Source organism: Macaca fascicularis, chromosome 5 (genome assembly GCF_037993035.2).
Source record: "Macaca fascicularis isolate 582-1 chromosome 5, T2T-MFA8v1.1".
NCBI classification, from domain to species: domain Eukaryota; kingdom Metazoa; phylum Chordata; class Mammalia; order Primates; family Cercopithecidae; genus Macaca; species Macaca fascicularis.
The window spans coordinates 134,910,245-134,922,275 of NC_088379.1; positions in this window are offsets into that span (position 1 = coordinate 134,910,245).

Here is a 12,031-nt window from a genome sequence, read left to right on the forward strand (position 1 = left end):
ACTAATCTAGTTAGTATTTTATTCTTGATTTTAGTTTTACTGATACTATCTTGACTTCAAGATTCATATTAGCCATTCATTTCTCAGAGGATCAGATGAAAAGGTAAACACTTACTTATAAAGTGCATGACCACAGCTCAAGTGAATTTTATGCACCATAAGGAGGGACTTACCCATTTACTGGTTTCACAAATAATTTCATTACTTCATGTGCAAATAAAGTAACATTTCTAAAATTATTAAATACATTGTTGATTATTTTTTGTATGCTTTTATGATTTAAAAGCAAATAAAGTTTTCACCTAAATATATTTTCAGTGTTTTAAAAGTAATACTAAGGGGTATACAACAAGGCATCTTTCACATAATTATAGACAATGAACATAAGTGTACTCACATCCTTATGATCAATTTTATTGAGTGAACTCATAACAACAGACTCATGAGTATTTTGAAGTTAAAGGAGTAAATTTTTGTCCCTGGCTGAAAGTATTAGTCTATATGTAGCAATATTTTAATTTATTCATTTGTTTCATCAGTCATTAAGACTAATTTACCGAATCTACTATATATTAGGCACAAAATGCAGTATATATACAAAATATTTTGTCATCATACAATCCTCATTTGGAAAGTTATTGGTTATATTGTTTGTTGTACCATTTGAAGTACAAATTAATCCTTGAGATCTTTAAGTACATCCAGTATTTGGGGAAAATTTTAATATTCTAAAAAGTCATGTACATTATTCTATACTAAATATCACAAATACATCACAAAAATGAGTCATTTAAAAAGTTCCATTATAAATAAATAAACAAAATTGGCACATAACTTCACTCTTCAGAGAAGAATGAAAAGGAATCATGTGGAGACTAGATACTAAATATGTTGACAGAGAAAGAGAGGGACTGAGAGGCTGATTGAGAACAGCTATGAAGAGGGGCAATTGGCTTCTTGATTTTCTCCATCTCGGAGTTATTTTAACATTCTATTATATCTAAGTATCTTGTTGCACCTTGGCCTACTGCCTAAAATGAGCATATAGGTGTACACATTTAACCAGTACATAATTTAGATCTGTTGGAAATTCTTCCTATGCAAGTTCCTGTTCTTTATTCTTTCATTAACATCTTTGTACCTAAGTTAACTTATATCCTTTTATTGTTATTTTGTCATCTTAATCTATAATTCATTTTTCCCTTTATAGAAGCTATCTCCACTAAACAGTACCAATTTGAAACATAGAGAAAAATACAAAAAAAGTGATATCTGCCGTATATAGTTTTATTCCTAGACATAATCACAGGTAGTAGTAGCTTGACATCTTGTCTATTTTAAAAATTTAATTGAAATGCATTTTATGAGATTTTCCTCCTAGAAGCCTTCCTTGGTTCTTTGATTTAAAATTGTTTTCACACAGTAGCTTCCGAGGCAGCTTGCAACTTCCCCCTTTTAGGAGGTAAAACATTTCCATTAAATATCTGTTTAATTTTCTGCATTCAGCCTCCCACTCCCACACAAACCTAACTAGGTTGTAGGCTCTAAAACAAGAACTCTCTGTCTTAACCATTACTGTATTTCTAGCAACTAACAAAGTAGTGTGCACATAGTAGGATCAATAAATACTTGTTCTTACAGAACTAATTGTTGTAAAAGTGTATATTTTCCTTTTGCAATTAACACAGTAGCATAAGTATTTCTCTATATTACAGTATTTACTCTTTAAGTATTTTTTATGTGGCTCGCCATCTGTTCATTGCATAAAAATCAATTTCAAGATTGTTGGACTCTTTGACTTATGTTTATCACCACTATAAACCAGGGTTCTTAGCAAAGTAATTTCCCACATCAGTTCCTACTTCCTCTTCACTTCTATAAACCATAACTAAATCTTCGTAAAACAGACAGAAGCAAAGTCTTAACTCAAAGACTAATGAGCATGGCAAATCTAATGAAAAAAATCCTAAAACTTTCTTTACGCCTGTTGGTTTATCTTGTAATTTAATGGCATCACAGTAAGCATTAAGGGATCCTCTTCCTTCTTTTTTAAAAATGTGACTTCTCTTATTCCAATTACATTTAAAAACCCTTTTCTCAATTCAACACTACATTTTACATAAAAGCAATAAACAGGGCATGAAGAAAGTTTCTACATTTAATTTTGTTATATTTGTTATTTTAATATCTGAGGATGATCACATGTTCATTCGCTAATATGATTAACATGTTTACTAGAGTGTGATGTACGATACTGAGGCCATAGTTTAGTGGGATGAACAGCCATGTAAACCAAAACTTATTACACACTTCCAAATAAGGGCCATTAACAAAACATGTAAAATATGTAAAGCTAAAAGATCTTTATTTCCTGTGTTTGGGTTTTCATTTTAGGGAATGCTATCTAAGAAGCTTCTTCAACAGGGAGCTAATGGGCTAATACTTAGAGAATCTGCTTGATGTGTAAGGGCAGGTTTATCATATTTAATAAATGTGTATACTTAAAGTGTATGGTAAGAACAATATTGTTACCTTTCTGAAAGCAATAAGTATTTTATCAAAATTATTTTGTATAGATTAGATGAGGGAAATTTGAATTAACAGTTAGAACTCTATATTCTTAATATATCAAAATATCTCAAGTTTTCAGTTTAGATAAAAACTATCAAGTGGACAAATACATGTAAGTATTGCCTCTTGACTCATTTTTAAAGAGCTGTTTGGAAACTTAACGAATTGCTAAGCAATAACAAATTGCATATCAAAAGGGGACTTCTGTATACCTTGGGGAAGACTAGTTTGTATTGTCATCATTGTCTGGTAAAGCATGAATAAGTTTAAAACATGTTTTTCTACGTAGAATGATATATCTTTCAGCTGGGAGTTTGGGGTCTTTTATGTAAATCTTTTTACCTGAGTATATCTGAAATTTCCTTTTAGAATCATCTTCAAAGTAAGGACAGATAAAAGTGTCAAGGTGCTAGATCAAAATAAGCAATGCCTTTTAAAAACTCTTATTTTTGCTGTAATTCAAAGAAAGTTAGTAAATATTATCATCTCAACATCATTATAGGAAAATAAACATTTAATATGGGCCCTCATATGCTTAGCTTGAACAGCAAGAGGACCTTGTAAAATAAAAAATAGAAAAGCGGGAGATACATTATTTCATACACTGAACAAAATAGTGGCAAATGTTAGTGCCATCAAAAGCAAATAAAGGTTTCACAAGTGTTTCTACTTTGTGCATACCTCTAGCTTAGCAGTTGTTACATCGAACTGTGGTGATATGCTTATATTTTGTTTTTCTTACTGTACTGTAAACCTCATTGTACAGGAAGGACAATGTCTTATTTATCCTTGTTTCATTAGCACCTAGAAGAAATTATAGCCTCACAACAGTGCCTTAAGAAATGCTTAAACAACTGAAATAATAATAATAATGAACACTTTGATAATGGGGTGTTTTAAAATAGCTGTGCCATGGACAAGATAGAATAGTTTTGTGAGTAATCTTGTCATATATGTAAAGCCTAAAAGAAGTTGTAAATAGACTAATCAGATAACATTTACTCTGGGATATTTTTTTCTTTCACTTAAACCATTACATATGTTTACCTTAGAATATAAAAACAACTCAAAGCAATGCTCTCATATTAAGACATGAAGCTTATTTTAACATTGAGTTTTCTTTAAAAATGCAATCACATTTCACTAATATGACAGAATTTATAAATTGAAGTTAGCCATTAATAATATTTCAATGAATTCCACAAAGCTCCAAATAAAACAGATGCCACCACAGGAGCATGTTTTGTATTTTTACATTATTTGCAGAGAACCTGAGTAAAATAGCTAGATTAACGATATTACCAATGGACCACAAAGTCTAGAAAACAGCTTCCTTGTGCTCCAAAAGATCAAAGCCTCAACTAATGGAAAAAAAAAAAAAAAAAAAAAAAACCTCACAAAATAACCATTATAAGACTGACACAAAAACTCAGTTGTCAGTGTACACACTTATTGCAGATGCTCACTATACAAACTGTTGTTAAAGACTGTAGTATTCAGGATCAACTGTAAATTCAGAAATTCAAGAGAGATGAAAAAAATCCTGCCATTTGCAATTACATTGATGAACTTAATGGACATTGGGCTAAGTGCAATAAGCTAGACACACAAAAAAAGTACTGCATATTCCCACTTAAACGTGGAATCTAAAAAAGTCAAAGACATAGAAGTGAGAGTAGAACTGTAGTTACCAGAGGCAAGGAGGTAAGAAAAAAACTGAGAGATGGGCAAAGGGCACAAATGCAGTTGAGCAGGATGAAGTTTAGAGATTCAATGTACAGCATGATGACTACAGTCAGTAATAAATAATGTATTGCACATTAGAAATTTGCTAAGAAAGTAGATTTCGGTCGGGCGTGGTGCCTCACGCCTGTAATCTGAGCACTTTGTGAGGCCGAGGAGGGCAGATCATGAGGGCAGGAGATCGAGACCATCCTGGTTAACACGGTGAAACCCGTCTCTAATAAAAATACACAGGAAAAAAAAAAGTTAGCCGGGCGCGGTGGCGGGGGCTTATAGTCTCAGTCACTCGGGAGGCTGAGGCAGGAGAATGGCGTGAACCTGGGAGGTGGAACTTGCAGTGAGCCAAGATCGCACCACTGCCTAGGCTACAGAGCGAGTCTCCATCTCAAAAAAATTTTTAAAACAGGGGAAAAAAAAAGGAGATTTCATTTGCTTTCGCCACAAAAAAAGAAAGAAAATGGTAACTGTGTGAGGAGATGGATATGTTAATTTGCATGACTGTAGTAATCATTTCACTATGTATATGAATATATATTAAAATGTCATGCTAAACATCTAAAATACATACAATTATTTAAATATAATTTTTAAAAACAGAGAGATGTGGTAGAATGGCACAAAAAACTGATAGATCCAGAGATATAATGGCTCAGAAAATGTTGATAAAATCCTTTCCTATATTCTCCAAATGAAAAGATCTTTAAAAGAGTCAGATCTTTGTGAAGTTATCACGGAAAATGAAAACGGTTTGTAAAGTTTGAAGTTCGAGGCTATTGGGAACTCAGAGGAGCAGGAGAGAATGTGGGCATATGAGACTGAGCAAAAGATGGGAAACAAGAACTTATTAAGTATATGCTGTGAGGTATTAGTAGGAAAATTAGCTCTACTGGTTATGGTACAATGTTAATGAGCCCAAGATTGAGTGTTCCCTATTGACTTTGGGGTGGGTTAGGTGTGCGGTTCAGTGGCCTCTGAATCGAAGAAAGCCTTGGCAAGCTTTCTTGTACATGTGTTGCTGGGGCTGGGGGTACAGAAATGATTGTGGGAACTCCATAACTCATCACTTCTGCTGGATGCACACTCTCAAGCCATGCACATTCCAGTGGCTATTGAAGCATCATTTGGACTCTCTCTCTCTTTCTATATATATATACACAAACAAAATATATATATATATAAACAAAAATGAGATTCCTTGTTTTTACAGTTATTTTCTTGATATTCTCTTTTGATGCTATTATTGGAGAACGTGGTGACCGTTCAGTGAAGTATTGGTTATTATGTATAAGAAGTAATAAACAGTTTCATATACTTTAATGTAACAATTTATCTTCTAAAAATTTAGCTTAGAAATAATTTGATAACTAAAATAAAGCTCATATCTATAAAATAAATTGTAGAGTTATTTATGTTAGGCAAAAATCAAATACAAGCTAAATAAAATGTCCAATCATAGAAGAATACCTCCACAATTTTAGAACATTACTGTATATAATGTTATTCATGAATAAAATAAATATAATTAAGGCAATTGAAAAAGAATATAAGAAAAACTTATGAGACAATGCTGGAAGAAAAAAGCAGCATAAAATGTGAAATACATTATGAATACAACTTTTGAATATTTTAATATGAATACTACAATTGAAATGCATACACATGCACTCACACACACACAGAAACAAAAAAATATAGAACATGGTTAACAAAGAGAAGTTGGATTAAGTAGGGACAGGCAGTATAGATGAGTGCTCACTGCAGATTCTCCAGTCACATTGGCATGGTCTGGATTTTCACTCCTCCATTTACTTCCTATGTGATCATGAGCAAGTTATTGCAACATTCTGTACCTCAGTATGCTCATCTTTGAATATGGAATAATAATGACCATAGTCTCATAAAGATGTTTCATGGCTGGGCACGGTGCCTCATTCCTGTAATCCCAGCACTTTGGGAGGCTGAGGCAGGTGGATCACGAGGTCAAGAGATTGAGACCATCCTGGCCAACATGGTGAAACCCCGTCTCTACTAAAAATACGGAAATTAACTGGGTGTGGTTGCGCACACCTGTAGTCCCAGCTACTCAGGAGGCTAGGGCAGGAGAATCGCTTGAACCTGGGAGGCAGAGGTTGCAGTGAGCAGAGATTGTGCCACTGCACTCCGGCCTGGTGTCAGAGCAAGAGACTCTATCTCAAAAAAATAAGTAAATAAAAAATGTTTCACAATTGAATGGCATGATATATGCAAAGGCTGTGATCATATACTGGTACTCAATAAATATGTATTGTTATTCGAACAGTGATAATAGTAATTATTTTTACCATTAGTCATTTTGTATTTTTCCAGTTTTCTTTCTTTTTTTTTTTTTTTTTTTGAGACGGAGTCTCGCTCTGTCGCCCAGGCTGGATGCAGTGGCGCGATCTCGGCTCACTGCAAGCTCCGCCTTCCGGGTTCACGCCATTCTCCTGCCTTAGCCTCCCGAGTAGCTGGGATTACAGGCGCCTGCCACGTCGCCCGGCTAGTTTTTTGTATTTTTTAGTAGACACGGGGTTTCACGTGTTAGCCAGGATGGTCTCGATCTTCTGACCTCGTGATCCGCCCGTCTCGGCCTCCCAAAGTGCTGGGATTACAGACTTGAGCCACCACGCCCGGCCCTTCATTTTTAATATTAATAATGATAGCAGGAAATATTTAAATGTTTACCTTTTCCCAGGCAGGGGTCAAAAATATTTACTTCAAAACTAAGCATACCTGAGTTTGAGAGCAGCTCTGTAATTTGCTAGTTTTGTAGTATCAGAAATCTTAGCCATCTTCTCTATTAGTTCCACCTTCTGTAAACAACCCACTCATGGGGTGTTGCACAGATTAATATATGATGAGGCTTATAAAGCACTTAGAAATTATTCAATAAAAGGCAATTATTTCACTTACATTTTGCAATTCCAAAAGATAGTTACATATACGATCAACCTTATGTATTGCAGTTGAGGAATCTAAGATTTAGAAGTCAAGAGCCTATCCCAGCCACGCTGCTAATGAGAGGCTGAACCAGGATTTTAACTCCTAATTGATCTAGTTTACTGTTGCTGTTACGATTTGTAAATAACCTTTCCCTACAGCCACATCAATTTCAGGAAAAAAAAGCAGTAAATAGAAGGCTGGAATCACAGCCCTTTGAATCCTGGCCTAAGGGGAGGGGATGCTGTTGCGGGTGAGGGGTTAATGGAAATCCTTTGAGGTTTTCACAATTCCCATCCTCTTTTTTGCTCTCACTCGGGTCCCCTGGATTGTAGTGCCATGTAATGTCCTGGCTCTGCCATCAAGCAAGCTGCTGCAGTGCTAGCTTACCCTCACTGCACTGTTTCTTATATTTCCTCTCTTCACGCCTCTCCACTCACATTCACTTGGCCCCGCTTGGGGTAATGTACTCTGACACATCTAAGATATCTGGTTAGCTTGAGATATTGGATGACTTACTATCTCATTTGCGCCTTCTCCAGCTGAGGCGGCCTCAACTGCTTAGATTCCTAGTCCCTTCCCTGGACTGGAACTCCTCACCCCATCCTCCCAAAGCTGTAACCTCCTGAGAGTCTGGGTGCGAGGAGAAGTGGGTTATTGAGACACTCCACCACTAACTGGTATCATGGACGGAAGGAGAGAGAATTTCATGGCATGCCTCTGCAAGGTGACTTTGTATAAGAAAATGATCAAGTAAATAGCAGTTTCTTGTAATATAGCATAAAAAGACACATGACATTTAAATAAAAATGTTGTTAGTATCTTAGCTTGTTTCAATAAATGTTAAGCAGAAGTATGTTTATTCAGGTATTTTCTCCTCTCATATGTTTTGAATCTACAGTCAAATGTTTTTCCTTTATATTCAGTTTCCCATACCTTTTTCCATTTGGAATCGTGTCAATCAGCTTTATAGCTAAAGACAGTGACATGCTGACAGAAGGTGAACACTACACGATCCGGTGTCTGATTAAGTTTGCTGGTTAATGTTCTAAAAATTTGGATAAATTAGTTTTTAAAAAGCTGGTAGTAAAAGCCTCATCAAAATTAATCCCAGTTAATAGTATTGTGGGGAACCCATGATGCTGGAGGTGAATAGTACTGAAATCACAAAATCGTGGCTTGAGAAGGAACCAGTTATCTAATTTGAGGCTGTGTGTGTGTGTGTGTGTGTGTGTGTGTGTGTTCATCTTCTTGATGTTTTTGAACCTGTTCTTGGAACTCACTTTCTTCCCATAACTTCATGAGCCATAATGCAATTATTTATTTTTTTTTCCTTTCATTCATGAAAGGTCTTTTTTTTTTCTTTTTGCTTATATATTTTTTTTCTGTTCCTGCACTATTCAGTTCCCACCTCTTGTTTTGAGATTATATTCCCTGCCCTGCATAGTTTATGACTATGAAAATACCAAATCTTCATACCAATCTCTGAATTCTCCCAAGTAAAACAGTGTTGAATCTCCAAATATCTAGTATAACTGAGTCCTTCATGGTTACCTGAAACTTATCATTGTCAAAACAAAATTGATTAATTTCTCTCCACATCAACTTTATTAACATTTTCATGTCATCACATTTATATCCATATATGCAAAATAACTATATCTTTGAGGCTTATATATCAGTAGGAACTGAGGCCTACTGCCAATAGCTACATGTGAGGGCTTGGAAGTAGATACCACGAGTCTAGTTAAGCCTTTTGATAACTGCAGCTCCAGCAGATAGCTTGTTTGCAGTGAAAGGAGCTGGGCACATTCCTCAGCCCCGGGCTCAAAACTCCCTGAGCCTAGCACAAACACATCCCATCCTCCCATCCCACCACCATATATCTCTCAAACTCCCTGAGCTCAGTACAAACACCACCTGGAAAGTCTCCGATAAGGAGACAGCCGTTCAAGGTTACTGAAAGCGCAGGAGCCAAAAGAATTTCTTTGTTCCCCTACAACTTTCGGGCTATAAAAAGCAAACGCTCGCATTGTTCGGGGCCCTCTTGTATACTGTGTAAAGGAGGGACCAAGTTCGAACTTGTAGTAAAGATCCTTGCCGCTTGGCTTTGACTCTGGACTCTGGTGGTCTTCTTTGGGGAACAAACAGTCTGGGCATAACATCTGGGGGCCCGTCCGGGATTCCCCAAGCCCACCAGACCCCTGGTCAACGGATCTGCTAGGATCGATCTACTGATAGGTGAGCTGGCTCGTCTCCGTTTGTCTGTCTGTGTCTGTGTGTCTGTTCTGAATCTGAATCTCTGACTCGCGAGGTCTGAAACTGAGGCTGGCACAGTCCTGGCGGACGCGCTATAGGACAGCCAGTGGAGACCGGTGGGAGACGTCCCCTGGCTCTCTTCTGATTTAAATTGCGATCTGAGTTGCCGGAGCGGGTTCGCAATCCGGGCAACAGCCGAATCTGACCCCGGTCCTCGGGTGCGCGCTTGCAGTCTGAATCTGACCCCGGTCCCCGGGTGCGCGCTCGCCGTCTGAATTGCCCCGGTCCCCGGGTGCGCGCTCGCCGTCTGAATTGCCCCGGTCCCCGGGTGCGCGCTCGCCGTCTGAATTGCCCCGGTCCCCGGGTGCGCGCTCGCCGTCTGAATTGCCCCGGTCCCCGGGTGCGCGCTCGCCGTCTGAATTGCCCCGGTCCCCGGGTGCGCGCTCGCGGCCCCGGTCCCCGGGCTCCCGGCTTCCGGCCCGCGCTCGCGGCCCCGGTCCCCGGGCTCCCGGCTTCCAGCGCGGATTTCCTTTACAGGGATTCCAACCCACATTCCTTTACAAAAAGAGACACAGAAAGTGAGACTGAAAAGAAAAGAAAATAAGTGAGAGAGAGACCATAGAGATGGGAAAAGGAGAAAGTGAGAAGGGAAATCGGAAAGAGAAAGGGGAGAAAACGGCAGACGTGGAGAGTCAGAGAAAGAGACTGAGTATAAAGGAGAAAGGACATGGGATGACAGAGAGACAGAGAGAGAAAGCGCGCGCGAATAAGATAGAAACTTAAAGAAAAGACCCTGTAAGTATGTCAATCAAAGATTTAGACAGAAACGGAAAGATTAGAGAGAGAGATAGAGGGACAGAGCAGGCGGAGGGGAGGCGGGCTCGCTGAAAGGGAAAGTAACTTTAAAAGGCTGGGGGGGCGGACGCGAGGGCGCACTTCGCGGACTAGGCCCCCCCCCCCCCAGCCGCCTGACTCCACGGTGGCTTTACCCCTTCGGGAAATAAAAACCCCAGATGACACAGGAATCCCCAAGCTCCAGTACTGGCCATTCTCCACCAGTGATCTGTATAACTAAAAGGCTCAGAGTGCTCGGTTTTCAGACAACCCCAAAGATTTACTGGCTTTACTGGATAGTGTCATGTTCACCCACCAGCCCATTTAAGATGATTGTCAGCAGCTCCTCCGAATCTTGTTTACCACGGAGGAGCGAGAGGGAATACAGGTAAAAGCTGGAAAGCTGGTCCCGGGGGACGACGGTCAACCGACTGCTAACCCTGACCTCATAAACGCAACCTTTCCTCTGACCAGGCCGGCATAGGACTACAACACGGCAGAAGGTAAGGGACGGCTACACCTTTATCGCCAGACTCTAATGGCAGGTCTCCGGGCAGCTGCTCGCAAGCCCACTAATTTGGCTAAAGTATATTCTATTCTGCAGGGAAAGACAGAGAGCCCAGCCACCTACTTAGAAAGATTAATGGAAGCTTTTAGACAGTACACCCCCATAGATCCAGAGGCTCCAGGAAGTCAGGCAGCTATTGTAATGTCATTCGTAAATCAGGCAGCCCCAGATATTAAAAGAAAACTCCAGAAATTAGAAGACTTGGAAGGAAAGCGGATTCAAAACCTCCTTCAGATAGCCCAGCAGGTTTATAATAACAGAGATACTCCAGAAAAAAAGGCAATTTAAGGCCACTAAAAAAAAAATGACCAAGGTCCTGGCAGCAGTAGTACAGAAAGAACATCTACAGCCAGAATACACCCAACCTAGGCGGCCCCCCCAGGCATAATAATCTGAAAAAAGACCAATATGCCTACTGCAAGGAGGCTGGCCACTGGGTAAGAGACTGCCTCGCTACTGCCCAACCTGGACCTGGACGCCCCACTCCACGACTGCACCGAGGTACTAGCTCAGGTGCACGGAGTTCGAGAAGACCTGCAGGATCGCCCACTTCCTGACGCCGACCTCGTCTGGTTCACTGATAAGAGCAGCTTCATGCATCAGGGCCAGAGATACGCTGGAGCGGCAGTAACTTCAGAGACTGAGGTAATCTGGGCGGAACCCCTGCCCCCGGGGACATCGGCCCAGAAGGCCGAACTAATAGTGCTCACCCAAGCTCTTACCTTAGGGGCGGAGAAAAAGCTGACGGTATATACAGACAGCCGATATGCTTTTGCAACAGCGCATATACATGGGGCCATTTACAGGGAGCGGGGGTTACTAACGGCTGAAGAAAAAGAAATAAAAAACAAGCAAGAAATCCTAGCCCTGCTAACAGCCCTATGGAGGCCAGAAAAGTTAGCCATTGTGCATTGCCCAGGGCATCAGAAACTAACTACTCCAACTGCTCAAGGCAACTTTCTAGCGGACCAAACTGCAAGAAAGGTGGCGAAGGCTCCCAGCCAACTCCTTGCACTCCAGCTCCCTGACCCGGGCCCCCGGGACTTGCCATATTTCCCTGATTATTCAGAACAAGATCTCCAGTGGATTGACAAGCTT